The 10,456-nt window shown below is 44.6% G+C and overlaps 1 long non-coding RNA gene across 1 annotated transcript in view; it reads right to left on the reverse strand.

Annotated features, from left to right (window-relative positions):
* LOC141410345 (uncharacterized) overlaps nt 1–9,320 on the reverse strand; it is a 36,580-nt gene extending 27,260 nt beyond the window's left edge. The window contains exon 1 of the long non-coding RNA XR_012435163.1: nt 9,102–9,320. This is a non-coding gene — a long non-coding RNA (uncharacterized lncRNA). The remainder of the gene's footprint in view (nt 1–9,101) is intronic.
* Between the last annotated feature and the right edge of the window lie 1,136 nt (nt 9,321–10,456).

Raw genomic sequence — 10,456 nt, forward strand, 5'->3', positions numbered from 1 at the left:
CATATAACAATTAACACTAATCATGTGATTTAAACAGGTAGAGGTTTATTTTTCCATGGGAAAGAAGTCAAGAAGTATACAGCCTAGGCCTGGTACGGTCATGGAAGACTCGTACCCCTCCTAGAATGGCTCCTATTAAGTAAGCTTGCCTCATGGTCACAACTATGGCTGCTGCAGCTCCAGCCATTACATTCATGTTTCAGGCAGTAGGAAGAAGAAAGGAGCAAGGGGGAAAGGGCATACTTTCTTTAAAGAGTAAGCCTCCTTCTAAGTGTTTTCCAAGAAGCTCCACTCCATGTCTTCTGTTTTGACCATTTCTATGGACAAGAGAGGCTGTAGATAGATGTAGTTGTATAGCTGGGCGCAACCGCTGAACCTGACAATACAGGGACTCCATTATTAAGGAAGAAAGGGAGCATAGACGTTAGGTGGGAAAATGGCAGCCTTTGCCACAGCCCACTAGGTGCCAGTCACTGCCCTGGGGATACAGTAATGAAAAGGTGAGGCTGCTGCCCTCTTGGCTTTTATGTTCCAGCAAGGAGACAGACAACAAAGAAGCAAAAAATAAATAATAGAATTTCAGGTGGTGATGGGTAATGGTAGCAATTGTAAATAGGTTGAAAAAGGTGAGGGTCCCTCTGAGCAGGTGACATTTGAGCAGAGACGTGATTGATGCACAGGGTTGGGAACAAGCATTCTAGGAAAAGAGGATGCACCCACCAGGACCTTGGGGCGTAATCATGCAATGTGCACTCTGGTGGAGAACCACTGATTCCAAACCTTTTAAAAGAAAATACTTTTAAGTATTCTGTAGCCTATTCAGATGGGGTGAAAAATAATCTGGGTCACATCGATAAAAGGAACAACATTAGTGACATTCCATTGGTGGTTTTATGTATTTATGAAATAAATTTTCTTATCAATATTTCTTATCAAGTTATTGATACTTCAGGTTATTACTATGAACCTTGTTGGTGTGGTTATAACTCATAGATACTTCTTGTTCCATAAAAGTGTTGCATAGTATATATTTTTAAAATTAATGCTAATTATTAAAGTACATTAAATATGAGTATAGTATGGATACTTCTAGTTGCATTTCAGTACTTTTCATCTTGTTTATATAATTTTGGATTCTTCCTTCTCTCTAAAAGTATTGTATGAAATATATTTATTTTTCAAGTTCAACTGAATTTAAATTTAAAGGTATCCATTTGTGTGTTTAGCCTATATCATTTCTTGAGAAGCAATGTTTTCCCCAATAATATTTGTCCTTGCTGGGTCTTTCTCTTACCTTAAGTGATGCCCTCCTGTTACTGTATTCTGGGGTCTGGCAAAGATTTTTATTGACCTTATTCATATCATTTATGATTGTATTGATTTCAATAAAATTTCCATTTTAACCTTTGGATTTATGTTGAAGTCATCATTTTTAAAACTTTTCATGTATGCCAGACCTCCTTCCCCCCACGTTATGAATTTTTTCATTGCCCCCTCCAGTTCTGTGATATCTTTCTTGATGAAATAGGAATGCACACAGACCTCAGTACACACACTATGCAACAATCACATTGAACAAGCAAGACTGTGGCATATAACCAAGAACCAACATTTTACCTCCCACTGCCCCTTTAAATCTGCTGTGTGCGCCTAGTTCTTCTCTTGTGTCTGGGTAAAAACTCAGGCAGGTTTTTCTAGTCACAGCATTCTCCAATCAATAATTTAAAAATCCAGTCTCATGTAACAGATAATACTTTGGACTTGGTTCAATATTGTTTTCCCTTCCTTTCCTGATCATGACCTGCTGTGCGTAGAGTCTGGCAGCTGGGAGAGGGAATACATCCTCACCTTTTTCCACTTTGTGCTTCCCATCTCCCCCCTCCATCTAATTAACTGTGATTTTTGGTCCCCATTCAGTGGATCGTGGGAAGGGAGAAAAGATAACATCGGCCAGAAAAGTTTTATCTTGCCTGGTACTATTGTGAGCTTGGTGTTGCCCTCTCTGGGCTTGGGAAATGTTTTAAGCTGACTCGTTCTCATCTGTATCCTGTGGGGTTTTAAGACATTCCCATTACCAGAGACCTTCCTCTCACCTGCAGTCCATTGACATGGGCAAGACACTCTTCTCCAGCTCATTGCACACTCTATCCCTGCTTCCTGGCATTTGGCATTATCTCTGTCTTATCTCTGCTGCTCTCTCTTCATCTCTCAGGCAGCTCTCTTGGATAAGACTATGGTCCACATCTGGCTCATGGAAAGCAAGTGTATTTATTACACTGACAGACCCTGTGAGAGCAGGCCCCTAACACAGCCCCTTCTCCTTGGCTTGTGTGTCAGCAGATGGCCAGACCAACTCTTGCTCTTGAAATTTCTCAGCTAGGGGTTAGGCCCAGTTTAATGTGTCCATCAACTGCAGGGGACACAGACCATGCTTTCAGAGTGTTCCTATTGAGGGCTTTTCACTAATTTTAACACGAGGGACCAGCACTCTATTCCTTACTGCAAGGAGAGAGTCAGAATCATAATATACATAGAGCATTCTCTAAAAATGTTCTCTCAACCTCCACTTTCTCCTTTCTTGACTTCTCTAATCTTTTATATGGGCTAGAGGTGGGTGGTCAGCTTAGGGTTGAAACTGGCTTTTCATCCCCCACCTCTTTTTAAAAAATGTTGTATTTTAACATAATTATGGGCTTATAGGAAGCTGAATTGCAAAGAAACATCGAGGGACATCCCATGCAATTTTCACCTCCAATGTTAACATCTTGCATCACTGTAAAGCAATATCAGAACCAGGAAATTGACATTGGTACAATCTACAGAGCTTATTCACATTCCACAAGTTATACATGCTCTCAATTGTGTGTGGTTTGCAAATCTGTGCAATTATTTCACATGTGTAGTTTCATGGTAACACCACCACATTCAAGATACATAACTGTACCATCACCACAAGGTCCTCACGCTACCTCTTTATAGCGTACTCCCTTCTCTCATCCCTAACCTGGCAAGCACTGATCTGTTCTCCATCTCTATAATTGTTATTTTGTGGAATCATTCAGTATGTATCTTTTTGGGATTGTCAGTCATCTCCTTTTTCCAAGTCCCATAAAAAATAATGGTCTCACTTTGGAAGGTAACATCTATTGTCTTCGTGCGTCAGCCGAAGGGGAGGCAAGAAAAGTTCCATTTTAACATTCTGTTACAAATAGTTTTGTTCAAGTTTGGGACATATTTTCTATTGTATCATTCTGATGCCTCAGCATTTCATTCATTTAACAAATATTTATGGAGTGCCTGGCATTTTATTGTTTTGGATGCTACTGTCCTGTGTTAGGCTTAATGTTCTCAGGAAAGCAAATAATTCCCAGGGTCTTCTCCTGGCATTATAGGTTATTTCTAGGCTATTGTTCTATAACTGCTTATTCTTAAAGTGTTTTAACTTGAACTTGCCCTGAAGTTGAAATTTCTGTACCGTTTTCTGTTTAGCCTTGAAAAGTCTCTCTCCTATTGACTTACCATTTCACTTAGAGTATCTCGGGGTCATCTACCACTCTGAGAGTTTCACTGCGCACCTAGTTCTTCAAATCTCTTAATAAAATTATTCACCAAGATTGGCACCTCTTGACCTCTGAGAGCTCTTACCTTTTACAAAGAAATGAGTCTTTTTTATTACCCAGTTTTCCTTGCTGAAATTTAAGTATTTGTCCACTTCGAATAGTCTGTGACTCCTATGGTGATCCATTCATTCTCTACTCACCCATAACCGGGTTTTAGTGTAGACAGTTGTCAAAGACATTTCCAAAGTCTGCAAAATGACTCACTCCCCTTACCCTGTGTACCCCCAAGGAGCTTTGAAAATCAGAGCTGATTCCTTAAAGATAAATTTGTACTTTCTTCCAGCAGCCTGGCTGGTATGGAAGGGAGAAACTAACAGTTGGTGGTTTCCCAGGGTCCCCTCTGGAAACGCAGGCTGAGACTGACATTGGCAATCTGACTGTCCTGCAGAACCACAGCTGTTGCAGCAACTGGTCTCACATCACAGTCGACAGCTCCACAGTTCTGCCCATGAACTCATTTGAAATTCCTAGGTGGATCACATCCTGTCTGGGTGATTTATTGATATCTGTTTTGTCAGAGAAGACTAGAACATTCTGTGCATTTACTATGATTTTATTGAATGCTCCAACCTGCCCATTTCAAGGGCATGCATCTTCCTTGGTAAAGGGCAAGGCAGAGCATTGATGCATTGTCGCTTCTGTCTTTCTTTTCATTCCTTTGTGCATTCCATGAATGCCCTCAGTTTCTTGTTTTTGTTTTTGACATTCTTTGGAGTCTCTTACAAGGTGCCCTTTAATAGATCATAGAATTTCAGAAGTAAAAGAAATGTTAAAAGGTAGTTTGGTCCAAACACCCCATTCTAAAGATGAAAAAAGCTGAAGTTGAAAGAAGTTCTGTGACTTGATCTGACACATTGAATGGCTTCTGTTTCCATTTTGGTTGTGCGTGCTTATTTTTTTTGGTATTTCTGCTAATTTGAAATTTTGAATAACATGGCTTTCCTTTTGGACCTTAAAACGCTGTCCTTCTTTTGTAAGTCTCTGTGGTGCTACAAAGAGGCTATCTCATCAGCGCTGTTGCCTGTCCACCTGGCCACTGACTAGCTTGATTCTACTATCCAGGACACAGAGGAGCCTAAGGTAGCAACCCCCTCTGCTCAACCCTGCCCAGTTCAGGAATCTCTCTGCCTTGATATTTGCTGCAGCTTCGGCTTGTCACCACCCTCTCACAGAGAACTTGTTTACTTCTCCACAGATAAAAATTCCTGGTTACAGTGTGTTCCTTTTATAAAAACGGTCTGCTTTCCAAAAGGCTGCTTTCTCAGAGCATTTCACTTTGCCATCTCTATCGGGAGATCTGAGCCATGACATACGCAGGGTTGAAGTGGGATGGGATGAGATGGGAAGCCCTTGCATATCTTCCTGGAGGGTGTGAAGCCAGCCGGCTTCTTTTGACTCACCATCCTGCTGTCTTATTTTTACAGCAAAAGGGAGGTACACGCCATCCTCCTTGTTTTCAGCCTTCGTTTTGAGCACTGCACACCCATGAGTACTGCCAGGGGTCTTTCTGTTCCCATCCAGACCACGTGGTTATTTCCACTCCCATGATGTCCACAGCAGCCTTTATCAGCCACCTCGGCACTGGAGCAGGGGCCTCCTGCTTTCTTGTTCGGTCTCCCATCTAGTCCGTCTGTGCTAGGGCGGCGAGTACCATGGGAATAAAAATTGTACATGCCGTCCCCTTCCTCAAGGCTGTGGTTCCTGGCACCCCCCTAGTTTCATGCAGAGTATCTGAGGCAAGGTCAACATCCTCTTGGCACATAGCAAGACCTCAGTGAGCCTGTGTTCGGTGCTCATCATTGGATGTATTCCAGCAGGGTCTCTGCCTCCACGGTGGCCCCCTGGAATGGGTTTATTGTTCATCCAACAGCCAGAGAGGATGCCAAAAAATGCACATCCAGTCATGCCACTGCTCTGCCCAATGTCTTCCTCCCACACACAATGGCTCCCCCATCATATTACCCTGCAATAGAATGAATTCCTGTCCCCATTTTCATGACACTCGATAACTGGTACTCTGCACAGCCTCACCGTGGCCCTGGTGTATTTCCCGCCCCTTGATTTGACTTGGTCACGTCATGTGCTTTGTCCTTGGGCGGCAGTGGCCCTGACTCCAGCAGGTGCTCGTCATGAGCCTGTGCAGTTGGACTTACGCTCCTCATGTCTGCTATTGCCAGGACAAGAACAAGAGCAGTTGCCCCTGCCTTTTGCAGCTTGGGTCCCAGAATGAAACACGTGGAGGAGGCCTGTCCGGGCTGAGCTGCTGATGTGCAGTGAGACGCTTGCTGCTGTGTGCCACTGAACATCTGTCGTTGCCACGTAGCAAGAGCTGATTGACGCAGAATCCAAAGCCCTACCTCGTGGTCCTGGGTGTCCTCTCTGATGACATTTTCGTACACTCTCGCCCTCATGGATTGCGCTCCAGCAGTGTGTTCCTGCCCCAGGGTTTTGCCCTTGCTGTGTCCTCCACTTATAATTTTATTTTCTTCAACTACCTGATCAGAGCTCTGGTAGTGATAACTGTGGTGAAGCAGGGTAAGGGGCTAGTGAGTCCCAGCAGGGGCAGGAGGAGGCTGTTTTAGATGGAGGGGTCTGAGGAGGGGACATCTGAGCAGAGAACTCAAAGGGTGAGGGAGCGAGGGAGCAAACCACACGTATCAGTGGGGGCAGGGCTCCCGGGCGTGTTCCATGCAAACAGTGTCTTCCAAGTACTCTACGGTTTTCTTCCTGCATTTGTGGCTTTATACAAGCTCCTCTTGGAGCTTGTATGTAATGGACCTGGAAAGTCCTTTCCTAACCACATCCTTCTCATTCTGAATTGAAGGATGTGGGTACCTACCCACATCCTTCTCATTCTGAATTGAAGCCAATCCCTTCCAGGTCCCTTGGCTTCCTAGGAGATTGATGTCTGCCCCTGCTGGCCTATGTTCCTAGGGTGCCCTGGCAGCTCTCCGGTTATTTGTTGGGGACAACCATCTTGAGCTCATAGCCAGATAAGAATAAAGAAGTTAGACTGGGAAAAATGATATTTAGGAAGAGTTTTAAAACTTATTCACTCTACCATTTTTCTAAATATTCTGAACCTTCTTCTGGGTGCAACCAGGTTGGTAGGGAGCTGATTACCTGGGTGTCATAGTGGTCTCCAATGTATTGCTGGAGTTGAGTACCAATGCCCCGTATTATTATTATTCAGAGACAGAGTCTTGCTCTGTCACCCAGGCTGCAGTGCAGTGGCTTGCTCATAGCTCACTGCAGCCTTGAACTCCTGGGTTCAATTGATCCTTTCATCTCAGTCTCCCAAGTATCTAGGACTACAGGCAGGCACCACCACACCCAGCTAATTTTTATTTTTATTTTGTGGAGATGGAGTCTCACTACGTTGTCCAGCTGGTCTCGAACTTCTGACCTCAAGCAATCCTCCTGACTCAACTTCTGAAAGTGCTGGGATTATAGGTGTGAGCTACCTTGGCCAGCCTTCCCAGTATAATTACACCTCTGGCCAGTACTGAGAGTTTGTATAAGACAGCCTAGTGAAATATCACATGGTCTAGAGCCTGGCTATCCAAGTGTGGTCTGACAACCAGTAGCATCGCAGCATCACCAACACCAAGGAGCTTGTGAAACATGCAAAATTGACTGGGCGCAGTGGCTCATCCCTGTAATCCCAGCACTTTGGGGGGCCAAGGCAAGTGGATCACCTGAGCTCAGGAGTTTGAGATTAGCCTGGCCAACATGATGAAACCCCATCTCTAATAAAAATACCAAAAAATTAGCTGGGCATGGTGGCGGGCACCTGTAGTTCCAGCTACTTCGGAGGCTGAGGCAGGAGAATCACCTGAACCTGGGAGGTGGAGGTTGTGGTGAGCCAAGATTGTACCACTGCACTCCAGCCTGAGCAACGAGAATGAAACTCAGTCTCAAAAAGAAAGAAAATGAAAAGAAAGAAAGAAACATGCAAAATCTCAAGTCCTATTTCAGACTTTTAGAACCAGATTCTCCAGTGTTCACAGCAAAATCTGAGAACTGATCAGTTCCTCATTTATGACATTGCTTGGTGTCCTCTTGGTTAGAACTTCATAGGTAAATTTTTGTTTTGTTAGTCTCAAGACAAATTGCTCTTCAGAGCATTTTATTTGCTTTGTTGCTCTTATGGACATTGCAAATTGTGTAGTTTCTCTTTTCCAGTTGGCTGCTAAATTTACACTGTCTTCTACACTTCTTAGTGTAGTGTTTTGTATGGACCAGAAGAAAAATATTTGATGCATAAACAAAAAGAATCCATGCCCTATATTATTAAATATAGAAGACTCCTAAAGTCCTCAAATGGGGTGGTATAGTTGTTTCAGTGGCATCAGGTACCAGAGAAATTGAGAAGGCTTTTGCTTACCAGCAGGCCTGAGGACACAGCCCCCAGGCAGCACTGGTGCTGACTGAGGAAGAGGAGCAATGGCTTCAGTTCTTGGGGACCGAGGAAGAAGCCCAAAGCTCTCAGTGACTGGCTCTAACACACCTAGAAGCTCTGCACATTATACACTGACCCTGTGAACTGCTCCCACATGCCAGGTGGGACTTCTGTACAATCAGCTGGATAATGATGACATAGAGCCATGCGCAATGGGTGGGTCAAATGGACCTGCCCAGTTCCTGGAGCTGGGGCTGTGGCCATGTCTCCCTTTCTCTTTTATGCCATGAGGGGCCTTTGGACTGCCAGGCACTGGAACGCCTTTGCTACTTTCTAGAAGGGAGAATATTCCAGACCCCACTTCTCCTCCCAATCCATGGCCTCCCTCAGTGCTGTCGCACCTTTTCTGTGCATGGTTCCTGTGGGAGAAGCGAGGTAAGGTAAGCCAAGCTGACTTGAGACTCTATTCAGCTCCTGTTGCTGCAGCAAGAGGGAAGTGACAGGCCGTTGCTCCCCGTCCTGTTTGCAGGTATCAGCACCTTTCTGAGGAGGCTGAAGATGTGCGGCTGGTGGCCTTCTGCCCCTATCTCTCAGAGGTTTGGAGGAGAGAGGTTTGGCTGAACAAGGCATGATTGGCAGGCCTGTGCCAGCTTCCTCCTGCCCTTCAAACAGTGGTACCTCTAAAGTGCCGATAAAGTCACTTACCTGTCTACTGGGTTTTTTGGACCAGGCAGAGTCACACCCATAGAAATCACAATTAGCAAATATATATGTGTGTTTGTGTGCAGACACACAGATATGTGTATATTGATTATGTGTGTTTATATGTATGTATGTATATATTCCCCCAGTCCAAGAACTAAACTCCCTGAATAGCACACCAAAACACTGCTTTTCAGTAATTTTAATGTAACAAATTAGAGAGTTGTCTGAAGTCAGGGAGTGCTGTAATTTGGAAGCTAGCCCTTCATGTCAACATGGCCCTGGGGATTAATCAGCAGGTGCAATAACTCAGCCCCTTCCAGGGTTTGGCAATCAATGGTAAAAACGGACAAACACAGACACGTACTTCAACTTACCCCATCAGGAACACCGCATAGCCTCCTGGCCTCAGAGGCGAGCACCTGGAAGCCACTTCTTGTTGTCTTCCCACATCTGAAAGCTAAGAGTGACACTATGGAATCTGTAGCAGAACCAAGCCACACGGTCCAGTTTGGGCCACTGATGGAGTCTGTACAAAATGAGATCCGATATTCCTTGTCAAGGAGTAGTTACTCTGGGACAGCCTTGGCTGCTCTTCCCACTTCATCCATTACGAGCTATTCCCAGATTTCCTTCCTCAGAGGCGGCTGCAAATTTGGAGTGCACAGATGTACACTCACATCTTAGATTACTTTTGCCAGTGCACATTACCTTATGTTTATTTGAGTTAAGTTTCATCTGCCTTCAGGCTGCTCAATCCCCCCAAGTGTTTGAATGCATCTGGAGTTTCCTGCAAATCTCCTTAGTTTTTATTAGCAAAAACAATTTGGAGCCAGTTGAAATCTCTGGGAAGACATTAAAGGACAATTATGTGACAATTGCTTGTGTAATCTGTGACCAGGTAGCCCAGGGAGGGACTGTGGGTTGTAAGCAGGATAGCACTTCTTTCAGCGTGTGCCTCTCCTGATCTCACAGCCCTGGAGAGGTGCCAGGGAGTCCCACATGGTGTTTGTTTCTGCAAGTGGAAATGCAGATGTCTGTGCTTCAACCAGAGCTTGGAAGCCACCTTTTGGGGGTGTGACAGGGAGGCATGTTACATAAGATCCATTCTGTCTGAGTGAATTGGTTATGGGAGAGAGAAGAGGAAGCAGAACAAGAGCGGGTGGGAAGCAAGTGAGTGAGAAGGAAGCTTGTGCAGCAGCCTGTTCAGATGTGTGGAAATACAAGTTTAATCAAGGAGAGGAGGGAGAATAGGAGTGTGGCACTATGGACTAGCCTAGGAAGGCATAGTGGTCAATTTTGGCATATCCTGGAAGCTGGAAGAGAGGGGCTTGGACAGGAATGGAAGGAGTTGCCCTCAAGACCCAGAAAAAGACGGCAAGGAGCAGCCCAAACTGACAGGAGGAGAGAAAGCAAAAGGAGTTGTTTGCAAGAACCAGATCTCTTGGAGCCTGGCTAGTGCGAGGCTCTTGTGTGTGGGCAGTGTCTGAGCGGATCCGAGTGTTTCAACGAGCTAAACTAGTCAGCTTCAAGCTGTTCTATAGACAGTGGGTGTGAATCCAAAATCATTTCAGACATTCAGCTTTATAATGCTTCTTTTAAGAAAAAAAAAAAAAAAAACCATGCAAGAAGCACCAGACCCAAATGATTCCTTTTTCTCTTGGCCAGTTACCTGTGCAAGTATCAGGCCAGTTGTAAAACACAAATCTGGGTAGGTTAGAAAGGCAAGTTG

The sequence above is a fragment of the Macaca fascicularis genome, chromosome 5 (genome assembly GCF_037993035.2).
Source record: "Macaca fascicularis isolate 582-1 chromosome 5, T2T-MFA8v1.1".
Lineage (NCBI taxonomy): Eukaryota > Metazoa > Chordata > Mammalia > Primates > Cercopithecidae > Macaca > Macaca fascicularis.